The 14,455-nt window shown below is 38.0% G+C and overlaps 1 protein-coding gene and 1 pseudogene across 3 annotated transcripts in view; one reads left to right on the forward strand and one right to left on the reverse strand.

The window, feature by feature from the left end:
• LOC102478740 (cyclin-dependent kinase 1-like) overlaps positions 1–9,786 on the forward strand; it is a 25,619-nt pseudogene extending 15,833 nt beyond the window's left edge.
• TSGA10 (testis specific 10) overlaps positions 1–14,455 on the reverse strand; it is a 169,332-nt gene that overhangs the window by 114,905 nt on the left and 39,972 nt on the right. The window lies entirely within an intron of this gene.

Genomic DNA, 14,455 nt, shown 5'->3' on the forward strand with positions numbered 1-14,455 from the left:
TCAGTTTTCTCATCTACAAATCAGGAATAAGAGTACCTCGCCTCTTAGGAGGAAATGAGATAAAATGTCTGGCACACAGAAACCACGCCATACACGTTAGCTCTTATTATTTTTGAATCCTTTGGGAGAAGGGGTAACAGATTAGAGTGAAGACTTCTTTCCTCCAGCCTTTGTGTTGAGCTCGGGCTGCTTTATTCAGTGGTGACCTGTATTGACTCCATAAGCAGATGCTTCCTTGGAGATTTTAGCTGTATTTTCCCCCTGGGCCCACTTTACCCTGAAACAGTAGCACGGATGGTGAGACAGTTTAATGCCATCACTTTACCTCCTGATAACAGCGTTGTTGACATGGAAGCCCTCCATGCCAAAATATTATGACAACCATAATAGGTAAAATAAATTTAAAACAGTTATTGATTTTAAGTGTTATCATTTACCTTTACTGTCAGTGACATGTGATGTCAAATGTCATATATTTGAAGTATATTTTAAGCAAGATAATTAATGAATTGGATGTAGAAGTTGAGTATTTTACACATTTTATGATGCAGTTTGATAAAAGTCCCCTCCTATAGAGACATAGCAATAAAAGCACTGGTCTTGAGTCTCAGACACAATCCCAATGACATCTTTCCAACCCAAGCTCTATGCCTACACACGAGACGAGAGAAGAAATAGACATAGGCTATTAAAATTGCTCACATTTCATAGAAATCAAAAGTCAACCCATTATTCAAAGAAGAAAAAGAAAACAGTAAACTTAGGAGAATCGGGCTCTGGTAATATGCTTATTTTATCCCAACCCCACTATTATGGCCTGTCTTCTCTCAACAGATGGTTGGTTCCTTAGACAAGGATAGAGACTGGCCTGTGGCACAGGCATGTTCATCCAAATGACCATTCTCTAAACCCCACAGGGGTGACATCACATTTTCACCAGGCTTTGACAGTGACAAAATCCAGGTGCTACAGAAGATGAAAGGCCCCCGTGCCATTCCGCACCAGAGAGTGGCCTTTAGTACAACAACAATGTGAAAAAGAAGGGGGAGGGAGACTAGAAACACAGGCGTCAATGACAATTAGAGACTCCCTGACAGGGCCTATGCTAAACGAGTTATAGAGGCAATTACCCTAAAAATTTTGAAGTGGCCATTTGCTCAGTAACCTAGACCGACCTGACACCCCAGCAAAGATTGCCATAAGCAGGGAATTTATGGTGCTAGAACTCTGGTTTAGCATAAATTACCTCAGGGAACAGATTTAAACCACTGGCGTTTTAAAAAATTATGCAACAACAACAACAACAACAAAATGAGTTTATGCAAACTCAATACCAACTGCAGAACAGGGCCCTCTAAGTCTTTATCTCCAAAGACATGGCGTTCCTTCTTGCCTGTTTGTTTTCTCTCTCTGGATGAAGATTCACAGCATTAATACATAATAACTGTATCTCACTCCATTACAGGTAGTTCAAGGCCGCCTCGCATAAATGATATGCATGGCTTTGTGTCTTCATCTTTAAAACCACCAAATATCTTGGTCGCAGACATATGTTAGGTTTAATGCATCCCCTGCCATAAAAGTGTTGCTTAAGACTAATGAACAAACGAATGTTTGTTTAAACCTCTTTGTGAAAATCAAACAAGCTTTCAACAGCTATTCATGTGTTTATTGTCAGATGTGAATCATCACTTAGGTGCTTTGCCCTGAACTATTACCAGCTAATGCTCATAGTTTCATGGCACTAATTCACTTGCTGTGGTTTTTGTTTGGGATTTTTATTCTCTTCTTCCTTTCTGTATGAAAAGTCCTATATTGTCCCTGGCAGATCTGACAGCATTTGTACTCAGCATAGCCATGATGTCTTCAGAAGCCCCCCCTCCCCCCGCAGGCACTGCCCTCCAGGGCTGTCTCCCCCAGCACCTGTCTGCCTTGGATTTGCACTGAGACCCACCCAGCAAATGAGCCCAAGCAAGGCACTCACCCTGCCTCTGCCCCCACCCCTCTTCACAAAGTAGCTGTTTTTTCAGACTCAGCAGCACCTGAAAAGCTCCCACAAGATTTACCCATTATATTAAATAACAGGTTTTAGAAGCTGGGAACTGTTATTCCAGTGTCGCTGGGTGTCATTAAGGTTGCACGTCTATGCTTGTTTAATTTTTCTTCTGCCATTAAGCAAACTAAATGCTCGGAGGTTTTTTTCTGTCTCAGTGGGGTCCACCCAGAATAGAAAAGAGAATAAGTGTTCCAGGGTTGTGTAACTGGGTTTTTTTGTTGCTTTCATTATGAGGAAGGAATTAAAAATCCCTCCTAGTCAGTACTTAAAATATCAAAGTCATTGTTTAATGCCTTTGAGTCACTGTACAACTAATTCAATTGCACAGTGTAGCGCCGTTTCACGGTGTGTGAAACACAGATAGTACATAGAAGTGATTGCAAAGTTGAATAAACACCAAATTAGTTTTAAAAGTCTGCAACTTCCCAGTGGAGTCTTTCAAACTGAACGGCACTATTGTCTGACAAAGTCAATGGTCGCCAAAGGTTGCATTACCTTTTGCTTGTGTTAGCATGAGAGAATGTCCCCTGACACCTTGGTGTCTGGAGGAGATGGCTATCCTCTGGGAAGTGTGTGTGCTGACAACTCAACAAGGCTTGCCCACCTGTCACTCAGGGAGACATCACAACAAAACAAGGCCTAGTGCAAGCAAATAAGAGAGGATCAGGGCAGATGACAGAAGGCCATGGCCAAATGAGAGAACCCCGAGACAATTTTATAAGCAGTTTTTCATCCCTTCTTTTACTTATTCTTAACTACCAGAGGACACACACACTCAACAGAGAGAAGGGGAAAATTCACACCTTTCAAATGGGGCATGGTCACACTGTAATTCCTTCTCCATTTCTCTATCCTGTTGGGATTTGGATTAAACATGCACACACACATCTGGCATGTTTGTCAAGCCTCAGGACATGGATTTGAACCATGGACAGGCATTGAGATCCAGCTTCTTAACCCACAAGGCTACAGAGCCAGTCCAATATCAGCAGTTGGGTATGAATGAAATATTGTGAGTTCAGAATTAGAAAGTTGAAGCTAAGCTCCCCAACTCTGTTGTTTCCAGGCTATGAAACTATTTTCAGATATTTAACATTTCTGAGTTTTTATCTCTTTATTGAGCACCCTGAGTCCTTTGTCTCTATATCTGAGCCCATTTGGTCAATAACAATTATTGATTGTTGTGTATGTTCCAAGTACTGTTCTAAGTGATGAAGTGCTGGGGACACAATATCAGACAAAACAAGCCCAGGTCTTCAGTGCTATTTATTGTCTATTATAAAAAATAGAAATCAAAGAAGAATAATTATAACATCCAACACTTCCCAATTGCTTAGGATATACCAGGTACTATACTAAGGACAAGAGAGGTAACTAGACACAACCACACCCCCCATCTTCATTCACTCACTCATTCATCTGACAAATATTTTTGAGGGCCTACTAGGTATGAGGCACTAAGAATATAACAGATAAAAAAGCCAAGTCCCAAGCTTCATAAAGCTTTCATTCTCATGGAAGAAGACATAAGCCAAGCTATGGCTCACTCCCTAACCTCTCTAATCTCTCTGCTCAGATATCCCTTTCTCAAAAAGACTCCATGACCACTGATTCTCATATGTAATTTTAACCACCAGTCCACATCCATTCCCTTCATCCTGCTCAATGATTAACTTTTTGTGTTAACTTGACTGGACCACAGTGTGCCCAAATATATTTGGCCAAATATTAATGTGTGTGTGTGTGTGTGTGTGTGTGTGTGATTGAGGTTTGGGATGAGATTAATATTTAAATCAGTAGAAAGAATAAAGCAGATTTCCTTCCCTGCTGGATGACCCTAATTCAAATAGCTAAAGGCCTAAATATTAATAGATAAAAAGGCTAACATGCCCATGACCTGCCCTTTTACCTGATGAATTGAGCTGAGACATTAGCCTTTTCCTGCCTTTGAACTCAGATTGAAACACTGGCTCTTCTTTGACTCAAGCCTGCTGACTTTTGAACTGCAACTGTATCAGCACCTCTCCTGGTTCTCAGGCCTTTGGACATAGACTAGAACCACACCATTGGCACTCCTGGGTCTCCAGTTTGTCAACTGAAAATCTTGAGAGTTCTCAGCCTTCATAATCATATGAGCCAATTGTTCCTTCTGTTCTTTGGAGAACCCTAATAATATACCTGCTTATCACTTTTCAACATATTAAATTGTTTATCAATTATATTTTTTGTTTATTATTTATTTATTTTCCTCAACAGAATGTAAGTTTCACAGAGTTTTAATTTGTTTGTTTGTTTTTCTGGAGGGTACATGCACTTGCTAGAAAGACAGACAGACAGGGAGAAGAGAAAGTATCCTCCATGGGGAATGGTCATGTATGTGCCTAGCCTGTTACTCAAGCCACTGAATGTGAGACTTGAACCCACACAATCATCCATGTGGGATCCAACAACCCTAATTGCCACACCAAGAGATAATCCCACAGAGCTTGTTTATTACTAGATCTCAACTCTGGTGTCTAATGGGTATTCAATAAATAGTCACTGAAAGAATAAATATGCTATGCCAAGTGGAGGTAAGTATTATTATGAAGATGAATACAACTGAGTGAAAGAGAAAGCGAAGCAATGGCACTTGTTTTCACAAAGCTTGGTCAGGCCCTGTTGGAACAATGGGCATTGTTACTGGGATGATCATACTATTTATCTTCCAAACCAGAACATCTTTTTTAATTAAAAGTTTTCTTCTGAGATACTCAGAGATTCACATGGAGTTATAAGAAATAATATAGAGAGCCTTTATGTAGCCTCGACCCAGTTTTCCCACATAGTAACATCTTGCAGAGCAATAGTACATTATCACAACCTGGATGTAAATATTGACACAATCCACACATCTTGTTGAGATTTTCTCAGGCTAACTTGTACTCATTCATGTGTTCAGTTGTATGCAGTTTTCATATGTGTAATCTCGTGTATCCCTCACCACAGTCAAGATCCTAGTTCCTTCACTAGAATTCCTTGTGTTGCCCTACACCAACAGAGCAATCTTCACAAAGATGGGAAGATCTCAGTTCAACTCTATCTATCCACTTTTCCCTTTTGGAAAAAGGCACCTGAGAAGTTACAGTGATCTTGCTTTTGCTCCTTTCAATGTTTACAACCCCTCCACCAAGACTCCCAGCTTTTCCATTCACTTTCTCTCTCAGAGAAACTGCTCAAAATTGGCAGCATCCATGATTCCATCCTCTACAGGGTGGGTGCAGTCAAGAGGAAACTTCAGAAACTTTTTTTTTTTTGTCCCCCTTTGCCACAAGCTTCTTCCAGGTTGCCCTCCATCTCAATCCTCTTGCAGTCCCTGGAGTAGCTGATGTTATGGGTACTCCCAGATCATGGGTGCCCTAGCAACAGCAGAGGCAGAAAGGGATCACTTTTCTCTCTTACATTGGTTACAGCTACCTTCAGAGTTCCCCTGGCTTTGTATCTAGAATCCTTTGAACGCCATGACCAGCTATGTTTTCCACAATTCCATTTACATTTCACTCAAATTTTACTTCCAGTGCTATAACTTTTGGTTTCTCTGCTGCATTTTCATCTTTGATGGTCAGTTCCCTTTTCAATTATCCAGTTTAAAAAATATCATGTACATTTTTATCACTAGGAGACAAGGAGGCAACCTAACAGGCTCTACTGTCTATGCATCAACCGAGTAACACGTCACTAACCAATATCACTGACAGACTCTGAAATAAGTGATGTGGTTGGTCAGTGATCATGATATACATCTATTATTTACACAGTGAACTTATGGGTTGAAGATTTAGCAGCAAAGTTTGTCCTCCAGGCAATTGCCCATAGTTAATACACTATAATAACCAAAAAAATTTAACCCTGTTGATGGGGAACTGATATTTCAATAAACTCTAACCAAATTTCGTGTGTGCAAAGTGAGGACTGCCTGTATATAAAACCTAAATATGGGCACGATTAATCTATGGTAAAAGGTATCAGGCATTGGGAGAAGAACTGACTGGAAAGGGAAACAAAGGAACTATCTGGAGAAAAGAAAATGTTCTCTTTTTTTTTTTTAAGAGAGATTTTTTTGTTAGGGCGTGTGTGCTCAGTAGAAAGACAGACAGAAATTACCACCATCCCCCCACCCCCCGGGGAAATGGTTACACCACAGTCCCGTCTCAATTCTCATTCAGGATCTTGGGCACGTATGCACATGTGCTCAGTGTGAGTTTTAAGCTGCAAGGTTCAGGACTCACACCGCAGTCAACTACGTGAGAGTCCAGTGACGTACCATTACACCATCTGCTGGTCCCCTGTTCTGTATCTTTTTAAAAATTGCGGTTACACAGGAACATACAAATGTCCAAATTTATTAAACTCATATTTTATTATATATTAGTTATATGAATCTAAAAATATATAATAGGACCCCATAAAAACAAATTAAGACAAAAATATTTTTTAAAAATTCTGAAGGGTAGTAATCCGATAAATAAAAAAATTTCAGATCATTTAAAAGTAATGAACAGAATACAGGGCAATGAAAAGGATAAATGTATAGGTGAATTTAAGCAAAAACTGAGAACAAACAACAATAATACTATCTTACTAATTTTATATACATACAATTACACACACACATATATAAATAAATGTGTTACTAAATCTAAAAGAACGTTAGTTGAGAAGAGGTTAAATGTAGTCAATGTGCTAAGGTCCTTATACTCTCTCAGGTAACTACTAAAAAGATAACAAAAGAATTTATAACTTCTAAGTTCATTACTAAGCTAACAGAAAGCAATGGAATAATTTTTAAAATACCCTATCAATAAAAAAAAGGTAAAGGAGGAGGAAAAAAGGAATATTAATAAACAACAATAATAGACAGCAGAGTATATAAAATGTTACATTTAAACTCAACATCAGTAAATAAAATGGACCAAGTGACTCAGTTAAAATACAAAGTTATCAGATTAGTTAAAAAACTTAATGATATGCTATTTATGAAAGGTATTTAAAACATAAGGACACTGAGAGATTGACAATAAAAGGATAGAAAACATATTTCATAAAAATGACCAAAATAAATCCAGTATAGCTATGTTAATATCAGAAAAAAAGGGGTAAGGATGATTAGAGATAAAGGTCACTTAAATAATATAAAATCCTAAATTTATATGTACCTAATATACCCTCAAATACACAAAAAAGGCCAAAAAAATTGACACTACAAATTAAATAAGTCTACAATCATAGAGGAAAATTTTTATGTACTTCTCAGTAACAGTCGTACAAAGTGAACAGAAAATTTAGTATGAATATATAATATTCATAACATAATTACAAACCTGCCTTAATGGCAAATATAAACACTGCACTCCACAATTTCAGAATTTAAAATCTCAAAAACACACAGGTTATTACCGGAAACTGTTGGGTTATCAGAGAAGTCATGACGCATTTTTGTACAGAAAAACATTTCACGACTTTTCTGACAACCCAATAGAGAACAACAAATGTCATAAAAATGAAACTAGACAATATATACTGTAAAACAAAGTAATTAAACCCTAAATCAATAATATAAAGAAAATCAGACACTCACTATGTTTGGGACATTTAAAATCATGCTTCCAAATAACCAATGGATCAAATAAAAAAAATCATAATGAAAGCTAAAATAAAATTTTATTAAAAATATAGTACAAACAAATTTTTTAGTAAAATAAAATTTTATTAAAAATATGTTAAAACTTGTAGGATTCATCCAAAGAAATATTTCGTGGAAAATTTATGGGTTTGGGGCCAGCAGATGGTGTGGTGATTAAGGTGCTGGACTCCCACTTGGTTGACTGCAGTTCAAGTCCCAGACCTGGCAGCTTGCTTTTTCACTTTATTTAAAATACCCTCTCTTTTACTCTGTCTCTGCTGAGCACACATGCCTTATAGCAAAATTTAAAATAATAAAAATTAAATTAAAACATTATTAAAAAAAGAAAAGAAAAATAAAAATTTTGAGTGTACATATTTATGTAAGAAAAAAGTCCACCGCCAGCAGACGACATAGCAGTTAAGGACTCCCAGATGGCCAACAGCAGTTTAAGCTTGCTTTCTTACTTTCCCTCTCTCTCTTTCTCTCTGGTAAGTGCATGTGCCCTGAAAAGTAGAAAATAATGTAAAGCATTCATCTGAATAAGCTAGAAAGAAATCTAAAGAGGAAATTTTATTAAATAACAAAACATACAATAGAGAAGAACATAACAAAATCACAAAGTGGTCCTTTTAAAAGGATAAGATGATAATTACTAGTTTCACAATAGAAAAATAGGGTTATCACTACAGATTCTGTGAACATTAAAATGTTCATATTACAAATATTACACTAAACATTTTTTTGAGAGGTTTTTGCTATACGGTGCGTGGACTCTCCAGAAAGACAGAGACAGACAGAGAGACAGAAAGTAAGACATCACCCCCAAGGGGGGGCGGCCACGTTGCAATCCTTTCTCCTCCATTCTCCTCTCAGGATCTTGGACATGTATGCATATGTGCCTGGCATGAGTTTAAACCAGCAGGCCTAGGACTCAAACCACGGTCAACTACATGGGAGTCCAGTGACATAGCCATTATGCCAACTGCTGGTCTCACAAAACTTTTTTTTTTTTTTTTAGACAAACACGGTCTTAGAGGTTGATGGTCTTAGAGGTGATGTGGATGGGGTATCTGACATTGCAGCAGCTGTGAGATAAGACTCCAGGATCTACTACTACACCTGTTGACTAATTATGGAAGACAATACGAAAATAGAGAAAATTGGAGAAGATAGCTATGGAGTCTGTGTACAAGGGTAGACACAAAACTATAGGTCAAGTGGTAGCAATGAAGAAATTCAGAGTAGGGACCAGTAGTTAGAGTAACAGCTCTGTTGCTGGACTCCCATGTAGTCCTCTGGGGTATGAGGCCCAGACCCAGTGGCTTAAACTAACACCGGGCATGTGTGCGTGCATGCCCAATATCCTGAGCCGGGAATGGAGGAGAAGGGACTGCAGGTGGCCATCCCCCCGGGGGGTAATTTCTCACTTTCTGTCTGTCTCTGTCTGTCTCTCTGGCAAGCGCATGCACCCTATAGCAAAAACCTCTCAAAAAAAAAAAAATCAGAGTAGAAAGCAAAGAGGAAGGGGTTTCTAGTACTGCAAGTCAGGAAATTTCTATTCAAATAGTCAATTTTCAAGATGTGCTATGCAGGATTCCAAGTTGTATCTCATCTTTGAATTTCTTTCCACGGATCTCAAGAAATACTTGGAATATCCTTCCTGGTAAGTTCATGGATTCTTCACTTGTAAAGAGTTATTTGTACCAAATCATACAAGGAATTGTGTTTTGTCACTCTAGAAGAGTTCTTCAGAGACTTAAAACGTCAAAATCTATTGACTGAAGACAAAGGAACAATTAAACTGGCAGATCTGGGCTTTGCCAGAGCTCTTGGAATATGGAATACCAATCAGAATACACATAAGTATTTTGGAATACCAGTTAGAGTGTCACATGAGGTAGTGACACTCTGGTACAGCTCTCCAGAAGTATTGCTCGGATCAGTCCGTTATTTGACTCTGACAAACATTTAGAGAATTGGCACCTTATTTGCAGAATTAGCAACCAGGGAACCACTTTTCTTTTCTTTTCTTTTTTTATTTTTTGGAGAGGTTTTTGCTATAGGGCGTGTGACAGAGATAGATAGAGACAGACAGAGAGACAGAAAGCAAGAAATCACCTCCCAGGGGGGATGGCCACACCGCAATCCCTTCTCCTCCATTCTCCTCTCAGGATCTTGGGCACGCACGCACATGCGCCCGGTGTGAGTTTAAGCCACCAGGTCCAGGACTCAAACCACGGTCGACTACGTGGGAGTCCAGCGACATAGCCATTACGCTAACTGCTGGTCCCAAGGAACCACTTTTCCATGGGGATTCAGAATTTTCAGAGCTTTGAACATCCCCAATAATGAAATGTAGCCAGAAGTGTAATCTTTACAGGACTATAAGAATACATTTCCAGGACCAGCAGTTGGCGTAATGGCTATGTCGCTGGACTCCCATGTAGTAGACAGAGGTTTGAGTCCTGGACCTGGTGGCTTTAACTCTTGCTGTGTGTGTGCGCCCAAAGTCCCAAGAGGAGAATAGAGGAGAAGGGATTGCGTTGGCATGGCCATCCCCCCATGGGGGGGGGGGGGGGGGTTTTCCCTTTTCCTTTTAAATTTGGGTGAATGCATGTGCCCTAAAGAAAAAAAGCTTCTCAAAAAAAAAAAAAAAAATACATTTCCTATGTGGAAGCCAGGAAATCAAGGATCTCATGTCAAAGATTTGGATGAAAATGGTTTGGATCTGCTTTCGAAAGACCTGCCAAGTGAATTTCTGGCAAAATGGCACTGAATCATCTATATTTTAATGATTTGTACCATCAGATTAAGAAGCTGTAACTTTCTGACAAGAAATTTCCACATGCTGTATCAGGAACAGAGAGCTGTACTTTTACTGTACTCTATTTCTGTCATGTACATGTATTTTTTTCTTTGCTGTAAAACTTAAGCTATACTTCATCCTCTTAACTTCAAAACTACATTATAAAAATGTAAATATTGGAGGAGGTGACAGGTGGCGTGATGGAAGGCACTGGACACTCCCACATGGCCAACCACGGTTCGAGTCCCGGACCTGGTGGTTTGCTTTCTTACTTCTTTCTCTCTGTGTGTCTATCTTTCTCTGGTCAAATGAAAATGATTGGATGAATAAATAAAAATTAATTAAAAATTCTAAAAAACAAAAAATGTAAGTATTGGGGCCGGCAGGTAGCCTGGTGGTTAAGGGTGCTGGACTCCCATATGGCCAACCACGATTTGAGTCCCGGACCTGGCAGCTTGCTTTCTCACTTTCTCTCACTCTCTCTCTCTCACTCTGTTCCTCTCTGGTAAAATTAAATAAGTAATAAGTAAACAAAGTTAAGTAAAATAATTATTTAAAAATGTAAATATTATTCTATATGAATTTAAATATAATTCTGCATATGTTTGTAGATCTCACTGTAACTATAATGCTACTATAATGAAACTATATATCTAGTATTGATGATGTTAGAGATCACGGATAAATATAAGTCAAATCATCTCAATCTTTACAGTAGTTCTAGCTTTCTGTAGTTGGAGCTACTAAATTTAAGAAAGTTTAAAAAATTTAGACAAAATAGAAAAATGCGTTTAGAAAATATTTTTCTCTTTCAATTTGCTACAGGGCACATGCACTTGCTAGAGGCAAAGAGAGATAGAGAAAGTAAGAAAGCACCCCCTTGGGAGGATGACCATGCCACAATCCCTTCTCCATTCTCTTCTTAGGATTATTTGAGTACCTGCCCCCCTCCCCCAGCACTCAGTGTTGTTTTTCAAGTTGCTGGGTCCAGGGTTTGAACTGTGTAGCTGGTTATGTGAGATCCTGCCACCTTACCATGTTGCCTGCTGGTCCTGATTGCCTTTTATAAAAAGAAAATTGTAGTTGTTCCTTTTCTATTTAATAAATGAAATCAGGGGCTGGCAGGTGCCATGGTGGTTAAGGATGCTGGACTCTTACATGGCCGACCACAGTTTGAGTATGGGACCTGGTGACTTGCGTTCTCACTCCCCCCCAGACACACACGCATGTGCGTGCATACACATACACACACACACACAATCTGTCCCTCTCTGGTTAACTTAAAATAAATAAAGTTAAGTAAAATAATTCTTTTTAAAAAATTAAAAATGAAAAATAAATGAAATGAAACCTTTCCTTAAAGAAAAGTTGAGACCTAGGGACTAACTCCATGCTAGTAGGTGGCATGGAGTTAGTTAAGGCACTGGATCCCACAAGGTCAACTCCACGTTTCAAATCCTGGATCCAGAGGTTTGAAATTACACTGGGCATGTATGCATGCATGCCCAAGATCCTGAGAGGAGAATGGAGGAGAAGGGACTGTGGTGAGGCCAAATGGCTTTGCTGGTTTATTATAGAAATTCAATCTTATCAAACTATTCCAGGTAATAAAAAAAACCAAAATGAATTAGAAAGAAAAAAAAAAGAGTGTTATATCATTTACATTACTTGGTATCAAAACTGGATTAAAAAGTCACAAGAAAGGCAAAATATTGGCCAATCTTAACTAATAAATAGATGTAAATAGTCTCAACAAAGTTAATGTAAGCCAATAATATAAAACAAGTATAATATACGCAGACCAATTTGTACTTATTCTATAATATATTGCAAGGTTGGTTTAATATTGCAATGACAATCACTATAATTCCACATTTTAACATAATAAGGGAGAAAAATAATGTGATGATCTCAATACATGAATAAAAAATATCAGATCAATTTAAACATCCATGTGTGATTTTTTTTTTGGAGAGGTTTTTGCTACAGGGCGCGTGCACTCACCAGAGAGACAGAGAGACAGAAAGCGAGAAATCACCCCCAGGGGGAATGGCCACGCTACAATCCCTTCTCCTCCATTCTCCTCTCGGGATCTTGGGCACACACACACACGTGCCTGGCCTGAGTTTAGGCCACTGGGTCTGGGACTGGAAACGCGGTTGACTATGTGGGAGTCCAGCAACATAGCCAATACACTAACTGCTGGTCCCATCCATGTGTGATTTTTAAAAATCTAGGCAAATAAGGAATAGAAGGATACTTCCTTTACCAAAAAACTACAATAAATACATTTAAAAGTTAAAAGAACAAAACCCTCTGAGATTAGAAACAAAATAAGAATATTCATTAAAAATACTTCAATATTCTAACTATAAATCATATACAATGTAACAAGATAAGAGAAAGAAATAAAATGTATAAGGATTAAAAAGTCAGAAAAATTATTTGCAGGTGACAGGATTATATGTACATAGAAATAAAAAAAGGTCACCTGTAGGTAAGTAATTAAAGTTAACGAAATTTAGCAAAACTATTGTATATCAGACCAAGATACAAAAATCAACTTTATTTCCATAAACAAAGACAATTAAAATAATTTCAAAATATCAAGTACTTATGCATTTAACAAATGAATGGAAAAAATCTCTACACAAAAAGAACAGGAAACATTATTAAAGGAAAGTAAAGAATATATAACTATATGGAAGGATGATACACAACATTTATGAACCAGAAGATTCAAACAGTAAAATATAAATTCTTCCAAAATTCATCTAAGGATTCAACTCAGTGCCAAATCAATTCTTTTCTTTTAAAAGAATTATTTAATTTAATTTTATTTATTATCATTATTTTTAAAAATCTGCTATATGGCACATATGCTGACCAGAGTCAGAGAGAAAGAGAGGAAGTAAGAAAGCAAGTAAGTAATTAAAGTCCAGGTGTGTGACTCAAACCACAATCAGCCATGTGGGAGCCCTGCACCTTAACTACTCCACCAAGCCAATTCTTAATAGGATTTTTCCTTTTTTTTTTTTGGCAGACTTTGACTCACTCATTCTAAAATTTATGTGGAAACTAGAAATGCAAAGGGTTAAGAAAAGTCAAGACTTTTTTGATGAAGAACCAGATGGACCTGTTCTAACAGATACAACACTTACACAGTTACAGTAATTAGGAATTTTGTTATGGTACAAGGACAATATGTAAAAGATAAATAAAACAGATTATTAAGCCTAGAAACACAAAAACAAGGAGTTTTCAAAAGTTGAAAGAAAATGGAATTATAAAAAATCTTTTGCCCCAAATTTCAAATTCTTTTGCACCAAAAGAACCTTGTACTAACTTGTATATAACATATCTGAACAGGACCTAGTTTGCAACACCAGAAAGGGTAAGACATTGTCTGAAAAGAGCCCCTCTTGGAGCAATGTGAATTCTGCTACTGGGAATTGATGGTGGGAAAGTCATGACACATTTTTGCACAGAAAAGTACATCATGATTTTTCCCGATGACCTAATAAAACTGAAGAACAAAATCAAATTTATGGTGATGTTGGAGCCGAAGAAAGATGAAATCTCTGGTACTTAAGAAATCAGCAGTTTGGGACCAGCAGTTGCGTAATGGCTATGTTGCTGGACTCTCATGTAGTTGACCATGGTTCAAGTCCTGGACCCAGCAGTTTAAAACTCACACCAGGCGTAACCAAAATCCTGAGAGGTAAATGGAGGAGAAGAGATTGCAGTGTGGACATCCCCCGACCCCCACCCTGGGGGTGATTTCTCACTTTCTATTTATCTGTGTCTCTCTGGCTTTCTGGCAAGCACACGCGCCCTATAGCAAAAACCGCTTCAAAAAAAAAAATCAGCAGTTTTATAAATGGACAACTTGAAAAAGAGGGAAGAGATGATGTTGAAGATGACATCT

The sequence above is a fragment of the Tupaia chinensis genome, unplaced genomic scaffold (genome assembly GCF_000334495.1).
Source record: "Tupaia chinensis unplaced genomic scaffold, TupChi_1.0 Scaffold144276_1, whole genome shotgun sequence".
Taxonomy (NCBI): Eukaryota; Metazoa; Chordata; class Mammalia; order Scandentia; family Tupaiidae; genus Tupaia; species Tupaia belangeri.